At 34.5% G+C, this 18,815-nt stretch overlaps 2 long non-coding RNA genes across 2 annotated transcripts; both read right to left on the reverse strand.

Annotated features, from left to right (window-relative positions):
* Window positions 1-41: 41 nt before the first annotated feature.
* Window positions 42-1,706, reverse strand: LOC145008697 (uncharacterized). Its single transcript, XR_013663601.1, has 4 exons — window positions 1,597-1,706; window positions 1,404-1,435; window positions 1,216-1,322; window positions 42-97 (listed from the first exon to the last, which is right to left on the reverse strand). It is a non-coding gene; the product is annotated as an uncharacterized LOC145008697 (long non-coding RNA).
* Window positions 1,707-2,430: 724 nt separating this feature from the next.
* On the reverse strand, window positions 2,431-3,276 carry LOC145008489 (uncharacterized). The gene is made up of 3 exons (XR_013663491.1): window positions 3,138-3,276; window positions 2,981-3,034; window positions 2,431-2,547 (listed from the first exon to the last, which is right to left on the reverse strand). It is a non-coding gene; the product is annotated as an uncharacterized LOC145008489 (long non-coding RNA).
* Window positions 3,277-18,815: the final 15,539 nt, after the last annotated feature.

An 18,815-nucleotide genomic window follows, 5' to 3' on the forward strand; every position in this document is an offset into this window, starting at 1 on the left:
AGAAGAGTAAAGTTGCTTGCCCCTTTTTGAATTGGATCAGAATCCAGTGGAAACAGAAGCGGTCGTTTTGTTTGAAGTAGTTGTGCATTGAGCTGCCCTATCAAAACAAAATTAGACATGTTAGAAACCTCAGCTAAGAAATGGAATAGCGGATTCTGACAGATTCGGGATTCGAGATTCCATTTCATGATGTATTTGGTTGACAGACAATTGGGACATAATTCAGTTCTGTTGGATTTTCTTGAAATTCCATTTTTAGTAATCGCTTTGCAGCCAAGAATTGGAATTGTGGATTCCAATGGAATTGGAATTCGAGATTCCATTCAATGCTGCATTTGGTTAAAAATCTGGACAGAATTCAACTCTGTCAAATTCCTTTAAATTTCAAATTTGAAGGACTTCAACCATTCATGATGGCAGGTGGTTTCAATTTCATTACTCTTTTTTTTTATTAAACGGCCAAAATACCCTAGATCACGGTTGAAATTTGGACCTAAAAGAAAACACCAGAAAGCTTGCGATTCATCTTTCATGATGAATAATGATATTGGAGAGAGATCACTCAAGCACTGTGAGAAAAAAATTTGTTTTTTACAAACATTAGGAAAATATTGTGTATAATAAAAAAAACCACAAATAATTAACAATCAAATTTAGTTTTTTTTTTTTTTTTTTGCAATGTTCGTCCCTTGCACTAACGGTGTTAAAAAAAAAAAAAAGGTTTTTAAGTAATATGACTGATTTGTTTTAAGTAAAATGACTTTTTTGCCCTTATCTTCATCTTCTCAATCTCCTTCCTCTTAAATCATAAAAACCTAAAACACCCAAAAATTAAAACAAAATCAATATAATAAAAAAACAAAAAATTCTAACCAAACAACCTTTAGTTTTCTGTTTTTTTCTTCAGCTTGTTGGTACCCTGGATCTTAATTTTGTTTTAGTTTTAGTTTAATTTTTGGGTTTTGGTGTGATTAGAATTTAAGATGAAGATTTGAGGAATTTTAGGTTTAGAGGATGAAGGAGAAAAAGAGGGGGACAAAATAGTCATTTCACTTGGACTTCACAAACATTTTGCAATACTATCAATACCAGGGACAAACCTTGCAACAAAACAACTATACATTTATCTAGATGAAGATAATAACTTACTTTTGAAATATCACAAGGAAGAAATTGTAATTTACTCTATAAATAATAATAATAATGGCATGTTACCTGGCAATAACCAAGATCAAAGTTGTAGAACAAGTAAGTCATGCACAATGCATACATTTGGATTATCATCGCCCTCATAGAAAGGCAATGAGATTTCAAGTCTTTACCTTAAAAACAAAAATAAAATACTTAAATAAAAAACCACATTTTAAATCAATTGAAATGAAAATGCATGGTTATTTTCATACCACATCTTTCTCGATCAAACCCTCAGAAGTTCCTGGAATTACATGTCATAACAGATTTAGTTAAAATCAGCCAAAAGGGTAAATGTGTAAATTAGGTAAAATTTTCAAAGTACAATGTCTTGATAAAGAAAATATTGAAAGTACAATAATTTAATAGAAAGAAAATGAAAACATGATGCTATAAAACACTTACGCAAAATGCCCATGGATTTGATTCATGATTAAATGCAATTGTGTTTCTCTTGCTCGATAACCTAATCACAATAAAGTTGATATTTAAGGAGTCAAAACCTCTTTGTGGACTGAAACAAATTCTTTTAGAACCTCTGGATCCATTGCACCATTACTCTAACAAAAATGGATAAATCATTCATATATTCGATAATAATTGGAAAACAAAATTATCTTCTATTAAAGTATTAAGATATGATCCAGTAACAAAAATTGCAATACCTGATCCCATTTCTTGTACAGATCACCGGAAAGAATGAAATGAAATCCATATTTTCTTAACATAATTGGAACAAGCATCACAGCTGAATGAAGAGGTTCCTGCAAAAAACTGAAGTTATTTTAGAAAAATCCCAAATATAACATTTTATTCACAAAAGGGAATTGACTATTACCTCATAAGAGAAATGAAGGCAAACACCAACACCCTCTTTATCCACCAAAGGCCACACCATGAGGCATTGATGTCCTAATACGCTAAATAAAAGCACACCTTTTAAATAAATAAACAGAAATGACAAATATTTGTTGTAAAGAACTACCAGACATACCACATAAGTGTTGAAGGTGTTTTCCATGCAATATTCAACATCTTTTTTTGATTGATTCAACATGAAGTATGATAATCCCATCATTTCCTGCAAATAATATATATATGCACAAGTTTTAGGAACAGAGGGGTATTTCTGGAAATAAACAAACAAAGTTACAGACTAATTTCTTTTATAAGCAGTGGATAAAAGATGGAAATCACACAAAACCTTTATTTGAGATTCAATGGAACTAAAACCGTATCTTTGTAGTAGCCTTGCAACAGAAAAATCACAACACCTCTTGGAAGTATCCTCATTTGATTAACATTCAAGCATTTTGACCTTATGCCCCCAAAAATCAAACTTCAATCTCTAAAATCCTGCAGTAAGAAAATTACATACTTGAGTCCTAATATTTTTGTAGCAATGACAATCAAAATCTGTTTCAAATATGAAAATTTTAAAGTTCATCCTAGTGTATATTAATTGGAAGTGAAACCTAACTTAATTAAATAGAAACACACAATTTTATATGCAACTTTTAGTTAGAACCAAAATACAATTCTATTTCTGAATGAGTTAAAAACGCAAAGAATAAATTATCTTTCCCTAATTGAATCTCTAATCGCTCAATAAGTTGTTTAATATTTAAATTTGGCTTGTGCTTATTTGCTTCTCTCTACATAATTTAATCTAATAACATTTTCACCCTCAAAACAACTCTTCAACTTAATTAAGGCATTTCATCAAACACCTAACAGTGTTTACAACTAAACAATACTTTTTTAGGTTTCAAGACTACTTAAATTTTACCGTTGCTTGACCAATCATCTTCATTCACTTGATGGGTGCTTTCTATTACGTGACCTGGTTCAAAAAAACAGCAAAACAAAAAATAAATGGACGAGAAATAGAAAGAAAAAAGAAACCCAGAAATCAGAGGTGAAAAATACACAATTAAACTCACAACCTAGAAATCAGAGGAGAAAGACCTGGACTATTTTTCTTGATCGATGACGACGGTGAACCAAACTGACATCGGAACCAGACGTCATACTACAACTACAAAGAATAAAGGTAGAACCCAATAGCCCGATGAATCCAGTGAAGAGGGGATTAGCCTAATTTTAAATACCTAACAAAAACAAAAACGAAATCAATAGAATACACAAAAAATAAAAAATCAAGAACATTACCTAACAAAGGAAGAGGGAAACGCAGAGGATTGTTCGAACGCCTGAGAATGAAAAAAAGAGGAAACGGTGGCGTCGATAGAAGAAAAAAGGGAGGAAGATGCTGCGTGCAAATAAGACCCTCTTCTTCAAGGAAACATGTATGTCTCCGGCGGTGTTTGGAGAGAAGCGAGAGGGACGAGTGAAGAAGGTTATTTTAAGCGCGAATACACCGACCCAACCCTTTCGACTTCCAGATTTCTAACGGTTCTTTTTATAAAACATTCCTAAATTACCGTACTAACAAAATATCATTTCCATTTATCTTAACTTAACTTTTGTTTTTTACTTTTCTAAACCACGTTTTTATCTTTTACTAAAAACTGATCCTTACGTTTTTTATTCTACACTTTGACCCAGCTTTTTTTAATTTTATTACAAATTTGTTCTAAACTTATTTTTTTGTACAACTTTCTTTTTATATATTTTCTAAAATTTAGGCTTTTTTTTTTACAACTTTACAAATTTTATTTTTTACAAATATTCTTTTATTTGTGTTTTATATATGTTTTTTTTAGATTTCTCTGATTTTATAAAATTTATTTTTTAATTCATTTTTTATATTCTACAAAAATTATTTTTTACATATTTATTTTTTTAATATGTTTTTAAAAATTAGTATTTTTTTTTTAGAAAATTCTTTTTTACAAAGATTAATGTCTTAGTTTTTATGCATGTTAAGGAACTTAAATAGGGTTCAAAACCCTCAAATTAGGGTTTAGCATCTGATCACGTACGCGCAATGTACCAAATGGTATGCCAAGCGTACGCTCTTCAATACACATCTTTATCAGCTAGTATGCTCGACGTACTACTTGTTGGATTAGGTGTCTAATCTCATAACTATAATTGGTATAAATTTGAATTGATGGTAGCACAATCCTTTTGGGTTGCCCTCAAACCTATGAATTGGACAAAATTGTTTTGGAGATATAGAATGATTTATTATTTGATCAATAAATTGAAATGAATGGTTTGTTAATATATTATGGAAATAATATATTAATTAGAAATAGTAGCTTGATTGTTCAACATAGATTGGGGCATTGTGATCTGTTTTCCCATTACCAAGGCTAATTCGACATCAGTTAATGCAAGACAACCGTAGTAATTGTCTATAAACAACTTGATATGAGAAAATCCATTTAAGAATCTTATTTGCTTGTCATTTGAAGCTTTGAGACATCAACTCCTTTCAAAATTCTTGCAACACAAATCAGGTCCTGAAGATTCAACAAAGGGAAGTCAGCTACCGAGAAGTCAAATGCTACATTGTTTTCTCAGACAACATGATATCGAAAATTCTACAACACTATCTCGAAGAAAACGTCTTTGGAAATGTTTAGAACTCGGACTATCTTGACCAAAGACCAAATATCCACTTCCCTTTTTCCCAGTATTGCATGGAATTGAATCTTCATTCGTTTATATTCTTCTTTGCCTTCGAACTTATCAAATATTTGATATTGTTCAGCCATGAACATCATTTTGTTGATTGGAAAGTCCAGCTCATTAAAATCAGTGTTGTTTGTAGCATAACTCTTATTGGGAACTTTTTCGAAATCGTGCATCTCTTCACTTATAACCAGGCTTCAATATTTTCGTAGCAATAATGCTTTGAAGGATCACCCTTTTCAAGACCAGGAGGGTCGCTTTCCCTTTGACGAAGAATGCTTTGAATTTGCCTTTACCTTTCTATTTCTTTTCCCAAGGACACCTTTTTCTCTTCGACAATTGGTTCTGTAGAGATACCCTTACCTTTCATTTTCATATTTTCTGTTGATGGAGGTGGCTTCGATGAACTTGATCCTCCAACACCAGAACCAATCACAACACCTTTCGTCAATGGTCTTGTTGTTGTTGTTGTTGAAGTAGTTGTAGACAAAATATTTGGCAATGAAGTGCGAAATTTGTGTAGACTTGATCTTTCCAACCACTTTCACATCACCATCGCCTTTCCTTGATCCACTCACTCCCATACCAACGTTCGATCCCATGCCAACACCATCCTCCCCCCCCCCCCCCTTCCACCCTGTGTGAATAGGTGAGCAACCGTTGGCATAAAGTTTACCAGTTTCGTGTGGAGCTAACTCTGTGTGAATAACAAATTCCAATAACCGAAATTTCTGAGTTAAAAACTTAGGAGTAAGTAACTCAAATGAAGAAGATCCAACTTTCGAAACTAATACAGTAAGAGTATTCAAGATTGTTTTCAATACTGCAACTTCCTGAGCATCAGACTCACCCTTCGTATCAAATTTTGGAATAAAGGAGTTATACCACTCAACCAAATTGGTGACAGCATCAACAATGATATCCACTGTGGTGTAAAAAGAAGAATAATCATGATGAAGAGTTGCAACCTCCTTAGCCATTTCAGAATGATGTTCCTCAATTTTCAGGTTCACATCCTCATGAGCCTTTTTGACATCCTAAACAAACAACACATGTCGTTCCTTCGCAACCGCTTTCAATTACTTTAATGCATTTAAGAAAGAATTAGATTGAGACTTCACCCGCAATTCATTGCTTCTATTAGGCATGTGCATGGGTCGGTTTTGACCTAAAACCAAACCCAAAACGATGATGATCGGTTTCTGAAAATTTGAACCCAAACCGAAAACCAAACCAATGGGTTCAGTTTATCGGTTTTCGGCTTTAAACTTCGGTTTCACGGTTCGGTTTTGGTTTTTTAATTCAAACCAAATCTAAAACTTATTTCTTAATCTTACCTCAACTCACTAACTATATAATGGTGAGGATATGTGATATTTAGATATCCCAAGCGATGTGGGACTCAATCAACGTTGGGGATAATAGAAAGAAAGAGGGCGGCAAAGTTATATAGAAGAGAATAATGGTCGAGTTTCGGTAATGGGGCGATGTGGGATGTGGTTAACTCATTGGCAAAATAAATGGAGAAAAAAGACGCTAGCAAGTTTCGAACCTGCACCGATTCCTACAAATGCCCAACGTGTTAACCACTAGAGCAACGTATTTGTTTGTGTTTTATAACCCAATGACTACGTATATATACATATATAAGTCACAGTACATATAATATATGAAATTTGGTTTGGTTCGGTTTCTATCGGTTTTACCAAACCCAAAAACGAACCCAAACCGAAAATTTTGGTTTTTGAAAATTCTAAACCCAAATCGTCGGTTTATCCTTCGGTTTCGGTTTTGTCGATTTTTTGGTTTCCGGGTTCGGATTTGCTCACCCCTAGCTTTTATCCATCCAATCCTAAGTATCCTTTAAACGAAGCTCATGGGCCTTGATCATAACATCAACTTCAATAACATAAACAATATTTCTACCCCCAACATCAACCTGAAGCTGCAATAAGGAGTTGATCTTCCTATTGAGTATTTTGAATTGTTTACCAAACATTAACATATGATATGGGATGTTCTCCACTTCTGGATCAAATTGGATTTCAGCAAAAGATCCCATAAATTCACCATCTTCTATGGTATCATCCTCGTGAATGGATTTGGGGCCATCCGTAGATTGTGACGGATATAAAGAAGTGATTGGTTGATCCATAATGTTTTCAAAAGTGGGTGAATAAGTGGATTGTGGTAATGTAGTAAAAATGGATGATTAAAATGGTGGTAGAGAAGTTGTGGCATTAATAGTAGATGTTTCGAAAGAAGATGAAATGATAATAGTAGAAGTATCTTGGGCTTCGTTATTCAACACCCCATCACCCTTGTTGACATTTGTGTCCATATGAGATATGTTCGCAGGGATGCTTGAAGTTCGAACATCCTCAGAAACTGATTCAGCATTCGAAACTTCAGGTGGTGTGACTATAGTTTGCTCAGGAGTGGATTGTTTCGAATGATCACCTTGATTGATGGTTGTGTCCACAAAAGATATTTCCACATTACCACCAAGACTACCAGTTTCCTCGAAATTCGACTTAGGCCTGGAAATCGTGTCGTGTTCAGGTTGGCGGGTCAAAATATGTCAACCCAAACACGACCCATTTAAATCTACAGGTCACGGGTTGGCGGGTTTGGAACATTAATCCATATATGACCAGCCAACCCATTAATTTATACGGGTTCATAGGTTGGCGAGTTCGTGGGTCAGATTCTATAAATAAAATTCACAATTAAATATGAATAAATTCTTGATGATTGATGCAAACATATCCGAATTTTAGACACTTAACTACTTAATTCTTAAACATCCAAATGAAAAATAAAAACAATCATAGAAACATGTTCAAACTAAACATTAATACAAATATAGATAATACTTATTATATAATACTTATCAAATATTGATACTTGACACACAAATACATTTAAAAATAAAAAATATATTTTATATACCTGCTCCTTATTATATAATACTTATTAAGTTGTAGGTGACAAAGGAGCAGGTTATTGCTCTCTGCTCTTACGAATTGTTTCTCATACTCGCTATTTTTTTTATTCTCATCGCTCCTTTTTTTTTTCAAACTTACAGATATTTTATCTTTATTTGTTAGAAAACATATATTGAAATCCACGTTAATTGTGTAACGGAACATACAAAAAGGAAAGTTTATTAGCCTATTGAGTATAACTAAGAGATGAGTGACTTACACAGCAATTTGAGAGTTATTGATGGTTATTTTGTAACATCAAGCAAATAATAGTTAGATATTTAATTTATATATAATATTTACTAAAATTTAAATAAAATTTTGAATATAAAAGAAAGTTGTCAATTAATTATATATGTCGTCATTAAGACGATTCGTTGGATCTAATTAGGGATGACATCGGTCCAAACTCATACTTAACTGAATCGAAGAACCAAGAACCAATTTAGTGGAAAATAGAGAATTGAAAACACGATTAAATACCTCATTTTTGGTTATGTCTACTAGTAAGTGTGATCTTTAAGGATATGTGGTTTCGGACCCGACCTAACCTGAATTGAAAATTGAAGATATTTAAAATAGAGAGAACATCACACATATACAAAAAATAGGAAGAGGGGCGATGACATAAAAAGGCCCACAAAAATCACAACACCACTTGGAAGTATCCTCATTTGATTAAAATTCAAGCTTACCTTCCTTATGCTTCCAAAAATCAAATTTCAATCTATAAAATCATGGTAAGAAAATTAAAAACATAAGTCTAGATTTTATTTGTAACAATGACAATAAATTTTTTTTACAATATGCAAATTATATAGTTTATTCTAGTGTATACTAATCGGAAAGGAATCCTAACTTAATTAAACAGAAACAAACACCTTTATATGCAACTTTTAGTTAGAACCAAAATACGCTTATATTTCTAATTAAGTTAAAAACAATAATGATAGGTTTTCTAGCATTCTATACACACTAGTTATGGCAACGTAAGCAATATAAAATTCTATGTGTACATACACCCTAAAGGATCTAGGTTTATTCTATTATAGCAACCTACTTATGAAAATAACAATAGAATTACAAACCTCTTGGTGTTATTGATCTTCTTGATCTTTTGGAAGACTCCTCAACTAAGATTTGATCACAACCACCTTTGCTTCGGATGAAGAGGTAGTAGAAACCCCTTTCGTTTCACACCTAACTCTCCAAGAGAGTACCAAACAATAAACTAGGATAAGGGTCAATTTCACAAACCCTACGAGGGTAAGAAACCATCCACTAAGAAAGGAGAGGAAGAAGGACAGCGAAAAATCAAGCCAAAGTTCAAGGAGAATGAAAATCCCAACCACCCTATTTACAACATGGATCCTTACATTAGTTCCATCCCCTATCCCATGTTGGATGGAGTGAATTTTGTGTTTCATCTCCCATCCCTTGTGGGATGGAGTGATTTTCAAATTTCTCCATTCCAGTCAGTTAACATTTAACTAATTAATATTCAACCATTTAATTAATTAAAACTATTTAATTAATTCATAATAATTTATAATTTAATTATTAAACTATAATAAATTAACAAACTTATTTTCTCTTATTTCTTTTTATTCAATTGGGTCATAAGGGCAAACCAAAAAGACCCTGTTATTATTAGAAAATATTACCTATAATTAATGACCTTTGACACTTTTTCCAACAAATAAATTTTCTTTCCCTAATTGAATCTCTAATAGCTCAATAAGTTGCTTAATATTTTAATCTGGCTTTTGATTATTTACTTCTCTTTACATAATTTAATCAGAAAATGACATTGTAGCCCTATAATGTTTCTAGAGTTGGTTTAATCTGTAACGTCCCATTCTCATAACCAAAAATTTTCATTTTATTACGGTAAAACTTCCCAATCATAAATCCATTATTAAGAAAATTGTTTATTCTGAAATACATTTATTGAAAATCAGAGTAATATAAGAAATGTGAAATCCTGAATGTTTTGATGAGTGTGTACAGTCGCGCCTTTGCCTTCCTACGAGCACCGATAAAACCAGAATCGAAGAACCTTGAAACACTGTGATACGCTCTCTTCTGCACTGTTGGCTCCCACGAATCCACTATCACTAAAACCAGATATATTCTTAATCAATAGTCCAAAATCCTCAAGTTTAACCCAAAGTCAAACTTTATCAAAAAGTCAACGAAAGTCAACAAAAGTTAAAGTCCAAGGCTGGTTGAGTATGTCATGCGTACTTAACTTACGCCCAACATACTCAACTTACGCCTTTTGGGGTTGTAAAGTTATTCATTCATGACTTTGTAAATGTTTGACTTTTGTAAAATCCACTTGCATGTGGTGCTTTAGCCTTTAGACCCATTTGTTAGTGAGAGTGAGAGAGAGACATGTAAACACCTCTATATAAGGTGGGTTTGTCCACTTGTAGAGGTGTGCTTGAGAGATGTAGAAGTGAGTGTGTAAGTGTGTGTTAATTATGTAGTCTAGATCTAGATCCTTTTTGTAACACCATATACATTCAATATATCACTTAAACACCCAAATCACCATGTTCAATTGTACAAGCTTTAATTCCGCATGTCAAACCATGTTCTTTGTCACTACAATTGGTATCAGAGCGGGTCTTCAAGATCAATGTGATATTTGAAGAACGATTCTCGGTTTGGCAACATTTGTCGCAATTTGAATAATTTTGGTGAGTCTCTCTCTATGATCTCTCGTAATATTTGATTCGTGCGTTGCGTTTTTGTTTTGTGATCATTTGACTCATTGGATCAAATTTTTCTTGAAAAACCCCATTGTTGATCCAATAAATTTTTCTTTGATCAAGCCCGATCCAATCTTATTTGTTTGTCTGATTTGATTTTCAAATTGCAAAGGTTCTTTTGAATTGAGATTTAAAATCAAAATTCATTTTATAATCTAATATCTTGAATCATTACTGTTCATCGATCAAGTTTTGAGCCCAATTTTATGATCTTTTCACTGTTCATCATTTTGATCGGTCCAAAATAAAATTGTTTCTGAATTCAATATTAAGATCAATAAATGATAAATACCTTTCGATACATAATAGACACAAATTATGTTGACTTTATCATACGCTTTAAAGGTTTGTACCTCAATGGCTTTCTTCTAGATCGAGTTCATGTGTCTCATTTTCTTTCACTGGGAATTAATCATCTCTTCTATCGAATCATAATCTTTGTTTAAAATCGATTTTGACCGGAATTTGTGAGTAATAGAAGCTGAATTTGATTTTGACTGGTTTTATTTTGAAATCGTTTGAATATCGAGTCAAATTGATAATCAAAATCAAATTCTAAATCGTTGTTCTTATATGCGAATGTTGATGAGTTAAAACTGAAAGTCAAAGCACGATCGATTAACAAATAGTTATCGATTGTTGATGTTGACGTTTGGTGTTGGTTGCTAGTTCGCTAGATCAGTGTTCTTGAAAAATCGAGCTTGAAGTTGAAAGTTAAATTGGGTTTGGAATCAATGGTTTGTGTATCGATTTTTGTGTTTCAATGGTTATGAAGTCGAAGGTTTGAACGATTGATGAACAACAGTTGATGAAATATGATTTTGATTTCGAATCATAAAAGTCGATTTCTTGCTTGTATGTGTATGTGTGTTCATTTGCATCTACAAGATTGGGAAGCATTGGGTTATATAAAAACGAAATCTGTGATTTGGATTGAGAAATAGATTTCAATTTTGGAGTCGTGTTCATTGATTAAAAATGACCTGGAAAGATTTTGGAGTCGTTCATGTCGATTTTGCGAAAATATATAACCTGAGTTTGCATCTATGGATTGATTCTGTTGTTCAGTTGGATTCGCATATGAAATCAATTGAATTCGCATATGAGTGATTCAATGTCGAGTTCGCATTTGTGATTTCAAAATTATTAAAAAACATGGATGATTATGCGAACTGTATTCAGAACAAAAACATGAGTTCGCATTTGGATGAGTTTCAGCAATTATTCAAAATTATTTTTGATTTACACACTTGTCTGATGAATCGGGTTCGCATTTTCCAATTGAGAGTTCGCATTTGGTTACTTGGGTTAAAAATGCGAAGTCAAATGCGAAGAATAAAAATGCGAAAGTTTTTACTGTATAAATGCGAATGGGGGAAGAAAGCTACGAGTTTCGCATTTGGCCCCTGTTCTTTTCACGAAATAATTCAAATGGTCCAACTTCACAAAATGGGGTTATAAAATGACAAATTGCAGAATTTTCATTTCGCATCCCTGCAGTCTTCGCAAGATGGAAACTTTTACCCAGTTTCGCATTTGGGGTAAAAATTTTGAGAAATGGGAATATTTTCGAATCAGGTCCCTGCAGTTTGTGAGAATTTACACATTTTACCCAGTTTCGCAGATGGGAGTGTGTTTCGCATATTTGGCTGTTTTGGGCGCACCGGGTCACTGCAGAATTTTGAAATTGACAATTTCTACCCATTTTTGAGAAATTTTGTCAAAGGCGATTCATGAACGAAGCTAAAAATTCATTATTTTTTTGGGTTTTCCGGATTGAAGCACAAAGTTTATGTCACATGTTAAGGGGGAGTTTTGACATGAAAAATTCTAAATAAAGCACGTTCTTTTTTCTTGGAGTTTTATAATCAAATTTCGATTATAAAAGGGGGAGAAGTTTTATATGGAAATTCGAACTTGAATTTTTCATATTACGCGAATTTGAAGACCGAAGTGATCTTAGAGTTTTGAAGCTACGAGATGATGCAATTGGATTTTCGGAAGTGATGTGTTCGAAATGGGTTTGGAATTATTGAAGATTTTTGGGGTGTGTTTTTATGCGCAACTTTGGGTGATTATTTGGATTTTGGAATACTCTTGATCATTCGTTGCTGCTCGGATTGTATAGTCTGACATCCTAGAGCCCAAATTGAAGAGTCATGAAAGAATTGAAGATTGAAGTTCGTTTCGACATGTGTCACCTTTGAGGCCCGAACCGCGTAGTGCTTGATTTTGGAAGATTTGAAGTGGGTCATTCATTCATAACTTTGAGGGGGAGAATGTTGGGGTTGCAAAGTTATTCATTCATGACTTTGTAAATGTTTGACTTTTGTAAAACCCACTTGCATGTGGTGCTTTAGCCTTTAGACCCATTTGTTAGTGAGAGTGAGAGAGAGAGAGACATGTAAACACCTCTATATAAGGTAGGTTTGTCCACTTGTAGAGGTGTGCTTGAGAGATGTAGAAGTGAGTGTGTAAGTGTGTGTTAATTATGTAGTCTAGATCTAGATCCTTTTTGTAACACCATATACATTCAATATATCTCTTAAACACCCAAATCACCATGTTCAATTGTACAAGCTTTAATTCCGCATGCCAAACCATGTTCTTTGTCACTACAACGCCCAGCGTACGCGAGATGGATCCAACATTTCCATTAATCACTTTATCCCTTAAGACCTTTTGTCCAAAACTCAGATCTAGACTATAAACATCGACTTAAGCCATAAAGTTCAAAACTCCACCTGAACCCAACCTTAGAGGGGCCCCCAAATCCTGACGATGAACGGATCCTCGCCCAACTTAATTTAACTCCTAAAGAATAACCATTTCTACTATGCCCGAAATCCAAAATCCTAAAACCTTTTCTGACTCCCCGACAGATAGCTCATACTAAACCATTGCTAATTCAACTGCACTTCGTATTCCAAACTGATCATCCAACTTCTGATTGTCTTGTTGTTTCCACTAGAAAATAGAATCTTCAACCATTTATTGCTGCCAGAAACTTTTCACTTGATAAAAGGGATTAGATAATCCTTTGAGTAAAAGACTTATCCCTACAATGGTTAGACTCAGACGAGAGTTTCACGGTAGAGTTGAATCAATTACTCTGAGATTATTTAACCTATGCAGTATGTGACTTAACATGTTCACTTAACACGAATCCCAATCACTGGTACAACCAACTTACCAATATACTGGATTTCTAACTAGTTGCTAAGGTTGATAGCCTCACACAATTGCACCACACGATTCCTGAATGAGGGTCTAACTGACAAGAGTTGCCCTAGTTGGCTTGTCGTATTGGCTCCAACAACCCTCCAGATCCAACCAAGGATAACGTAACCAACCATTAATCATAATCGAATCCTTCAATTGAGATCAAGAGAGACTCCCAATGCAAGTCTCACCCTAAGTGCCAGACCAATCTAAGAAAAAACTCACATCCATGGCGACCTTCCACTGAACTAGGATAAAAATCCCTAATCCACCACTGAGACTGACAGCCTCACACCTGGTCTAACTATCAGGCCCCTAATGAGAGTCTACCGGTAAAGGCTACCCTAACCTATACATTACACGGGTACCAATCACTGACCACAAAGTCATCCCACTCAAAACATAGCCAAATACCTTGATCCAACCGATCTCCTCTAAGTCCCACCCGCATTATCATAACCATGCAGGCCTTGCCCACGGGTCTCACCTAGTCGAGTGCTATACAAGTCTAAACTTTCCTCAGATCCAACGATCCTCGTACCATACACATCATACATACATACATACATACATACATACATACATACATACATACATACATACATACATATACATGCATACATACATACATACATACATACATACATACATATACATGCATACATACATACATACATACATACATACATACATACATACATACATACATCAGGCCCCGCTCATCATCAATCATACCCTGTCTGGCATTGGTCCGCACCCGATACATCCATCAGACCCTGTCTGGCATTAGGTCGTACCCGACACATCCATCAGACCCGACCAACCATAATCATCATGAGCCGAACCTACACTTGACTATGCCCTAATCAGGTGTTTGGGTTATGCTTCAAACCCTAAAGCCTTAATCTGACAAGAACAGGCAGAGAGGCCCTAACACGACCCTTAACTTGTTCCCTTCTATATACACACCATGCATCACTACTGATGTGCAATGAAACCTGAATATTCATTCTTATACAACCCTTGGACCAAACGATCCTACCCCACTAGGATTCAACTGTGCTCTCCCAAACCACAACAACTTATGGATTCCCAATCCATCTCAGAACCTTACAATTCAAACTTTCAACAACCTGAGCTCACCAGAGCAAACATTCATTTACTGACCAATCTTGGCAAGCACACATATCCCAAACTAAAGGTACACTTCCCGAAGGATGAGACCACCCATGTAAACAACACCTCCCTATTACTTATGAGTAATATGTTACCACTACTTATCCCTTGCTGATAGCAGTAGTCGACAACTTCAGCTTTATAATGGCTAGCTTTCCTTGACTAGCCAAGCCAACGCTTATACATTCCAAGACCGGGTGATTATTCCTAATACCTCAATGAATATCAAGATCTTTAAGCACTTTCCACTTAATCCACCACAAGCCCTCGACGACTTATCGAATGACAAAGATCAGCATCTCAAATATCGAAACGGATACCCAACCGACTCCACGACCTACAAGAATTTAGATAATTTCTCGAGGTAATCCGTATGCACAAGAGGCTCGGGAGGAGTGGTTAGGTTGAGGCAACATGCCAACATACCCGGGGTAATCCAATATGATGACTGCGGACCCAATATGCATGCTTGTATGTGTTTGTTGTGTGGGGTAATTTGGGGAAGCTTGCTAAGCTTCATGCTTACCCAAATGTTTATGTTATTTTTCAGGTATCATTGGTTTTCGTGGGAAGGCGAAAGCATGACTGTACACATTCATCAGCAGCAATAAAGATTCCGTGTTTACTATATTACTCTGATTTTTTAAACGATGTACTTTGCAACAAACGATTTTCTTAACTTGGTGAATATGAGAAATTTTACCTTAATTAAAAATGAAATTTTTAACTGTGAAGATGTCACATTACAAAAAGTTTTTAAATTTTTTTATAATGATGGATTTGCCCTTTGTTATTTTATTTTTTATTTTTCTTTTATTACAACAATTAAAAAACAATTAAAATTAAAACAAAAATAAAATACCACTCTCTCCCATATTTGAGTGTGTGTTTACTGTGTGAACACAAATCCACAAATCCATGACAATCCTCCCCCCCAAATCCACCACATGTCTTGAACTTGAAACCTACCTTCAATCTCTCTCATCCGTCAGAGCATTCATTATAGCCGGAGGAGACGAGGTCAAACCAAGATCCGATGAGGTCACCAGACGATCTTTTGATAGAGAGGGAGAGAGAAAATCATCGTATGGTAGCTTAAACAGTTTTATTAGAACTGCCACCGTTCAGGGTTTCAGCCCTCCCGTATCTCTACTTCTTCGACGATGTTGTTGTTCCAACTCTGAAACGAGGGTTTGCAAGCTCAAACAAGAAGGACATCTCCGCCCCATTTTCACTCACCTACAGATCGACTTCGATCCGTCATTGCAAACGCTACAAACTGGAAACCACTACCTCTCCAATCTGCAACTCGACAAATATGATGTTGAGTCTCTGCAAACCGGAGCTTTGTCTTTATAGATCTGCAACTCGTTATTCACTTTGCTTAAGCCCCTTACGATTTTGGATACTTTCAAGTCTTTCGGTTGTTGGGTTGACCCTGATAAAGGTGGAGGCCGTTTCTAACCTCAAGGTAGCCATTAACCAGTGATTAAAGTGTACCCTATGATGAGTCTAATTTCTTAATGAATTTCAGATTATAAAGATGAAAGTGTGTGTTCATCAGATTTCATGTGTGTGTGGGTGTTCATCTGATTTCATGTGTGTGTTCATTAGATTTCGCATGTGTGTGTTCATTTGATTTTGTGTGTGTATGTTTGTGTTCATTTGATCTAATTTTGTATGTATATGTGTATGTTCATCTGATATGATTTTATGTGTGTGTTCATCCAATCTGATTTTGTGTGTATTTATCAAATATGGGTGAACTCAAGAACAAACTCAAAATTTGTGTAAGGTTTTTGTTTTTGGGATGATTTTTTTTGTCTGATATGAAGTGACAGAAAAAGTTTAGGTGAAGATGGAGGTGACAGACGGTGGTTGAACGGTAGTGGCAGCAAAAGATGTTCTTGAGTGTTCTTGAATCTATGAATATGTTATTAGGTGTTTATCAAACACACACACATAGAGAGAGAGAGAGAGAGAGAGGTAGGTGGGTATTTTTCTTTTTTATTTTTTATTCCTATAATAATAAAAAATTGCAAAAGAAAAAAAAATACCAAAGACGAATATATCTTTATAGAAAAGTTTTGAAAATTTTATAAAAGAAAAAATGCCACAACAAATATATCTTTATCAAAAGTTTTGAAAAATTTTGGTCAACAAAATCAAACTTTTGACTAATAAATCTTTTCCAAACTTGCCTAACATAACCATTGATGTAATTTTGTAAAAAATTAATAAAAATACAGTTTTTATGAACAAAGTAGTTAAGTAGAGATAAAAAGACAAAAATGCAAAAATGGTCCCTATGGTTTGTCATTTTTTATGGATATGGTCCAAACCTTTTAAAAATTGGATTTCTGGTCCTTATTGAAAGGTTTGTTTGTGGAACAAGTCCCTGGGGTTAACAGCCATTTGTTTATGGCTGTTAAACCCCTCACGTGCATTGCACACGAGGGCATAAATATCTTTTTACTTGAGGGACCATTTTTACAATTCCTGAAATAAACCCACTTGTTACCGTCTTAGCGTCATATTACACACAAAATCACAAAATATTTAGTTATCTCTTCCACTTCCATCTTCTTTGTCATTCGTTTTGAACGCAAAAACCCTAGTCAAGATTTGGTCCAAGGTGTTTACTTGTTTTTGCATTTCAACTGTAAATGGTGTTTGTAATGTTGGCGATTAGGCCAAAAAGCGAGACGTATGACATCACAAATGAATATGGTTAGTTTCACTTATACTTTGTTTACGAAATTTTGTTGGGTTTCTTAATGATCTGAAGAACAGAGCCAAAAATACAAACATCTGATAATTTCTTAATGTTTTTTGTATCTTGTAGAGCGTGTACTAACAATGTTCACCATAAAGCTACACCATGGTGGAAATTTTACGAAGCTTCCAAACACGAAATATGTTAAAGGAGAAATGCGATATATTGATTTAGTAGACATTGATGAGTTCTCAGTTCATGAACTAGACGCGATGATGCTAGAGCTAGGTTACTCTGTACCCCCAGTAATATATTACTATTTTAGGATTCCTCATGAAGACTTGGATTTTGGTCTTAGAGATTTAGGGAATGATAATGATGTCTTGAATTTGGCTCAATATATTGGAGATAACAAGGTCATTAAAGTGTATACAGAACATGGACAAACTAATTTGTTGACCTATTTTATGTCTCCAAAAGGAAAGCAAAAAGTTATTATTAAGGAGCTCTGTGATGGTGATCTTCCAAAATAAGCAAATGTACCTCAAGTACCAGCAAAGGATAAAACCCCAATAATAGATGAAGCTAATGATCAAACACAGTTGGTAGGATATATGTCCTTGATACTCTTTGACAAAGTCCCTACACAAGTTTCACCACAATATAGAAGAAATGGAAGGGTGAACTCAATAGTTGGTCAAAGTTCTTATGCCAAAAAGCTTTGTTTAGTTGAATTGGATGATGTAGTAGAAGATCAAGGTGGTGATCATGCTAAATTGGATGATGTTGTACAAGATCAAGGTGGTGAGAATCCTAACTTAGATGATGTGGTACAAGATCAAGCTGGTGAGCATGCTAACATGGATGATGTGGTACAAGATCAAGATGTTGAGCATGCTAACATGGATGATGTGGTACAAGATCAAGGTGGTGACCATGATAACTTTGATTATGATGACTTTCATTATGAGAACTTTTCTCATGATCACTTTGATCCTTTTGATGGAGAACATTATCAACCACCAGAAGATGAGAATGTTGAAGACCATTAGTCTGAACATGAAAAGTCTGCTGACAGTGATGATCTTGGGCAACAATCAGAAGAACAATATGATGAACTTGTTGATGATGAAAACAATGTAT

This window comes from Lactuca saligna, chromosome 8, assembly GCF_052625555.1.
Source record: "Lactuca saligna cultivar CGN05327 chromosome 8, ASM5262555v1, whole genome shotgun sequence".
Lineage (NCBI taxonomy): Eukaryota > Viridiplantae > Streptophyta > Magnoliopsida > Asterales > Asteraceae > Lactuca > Lactuca saligna.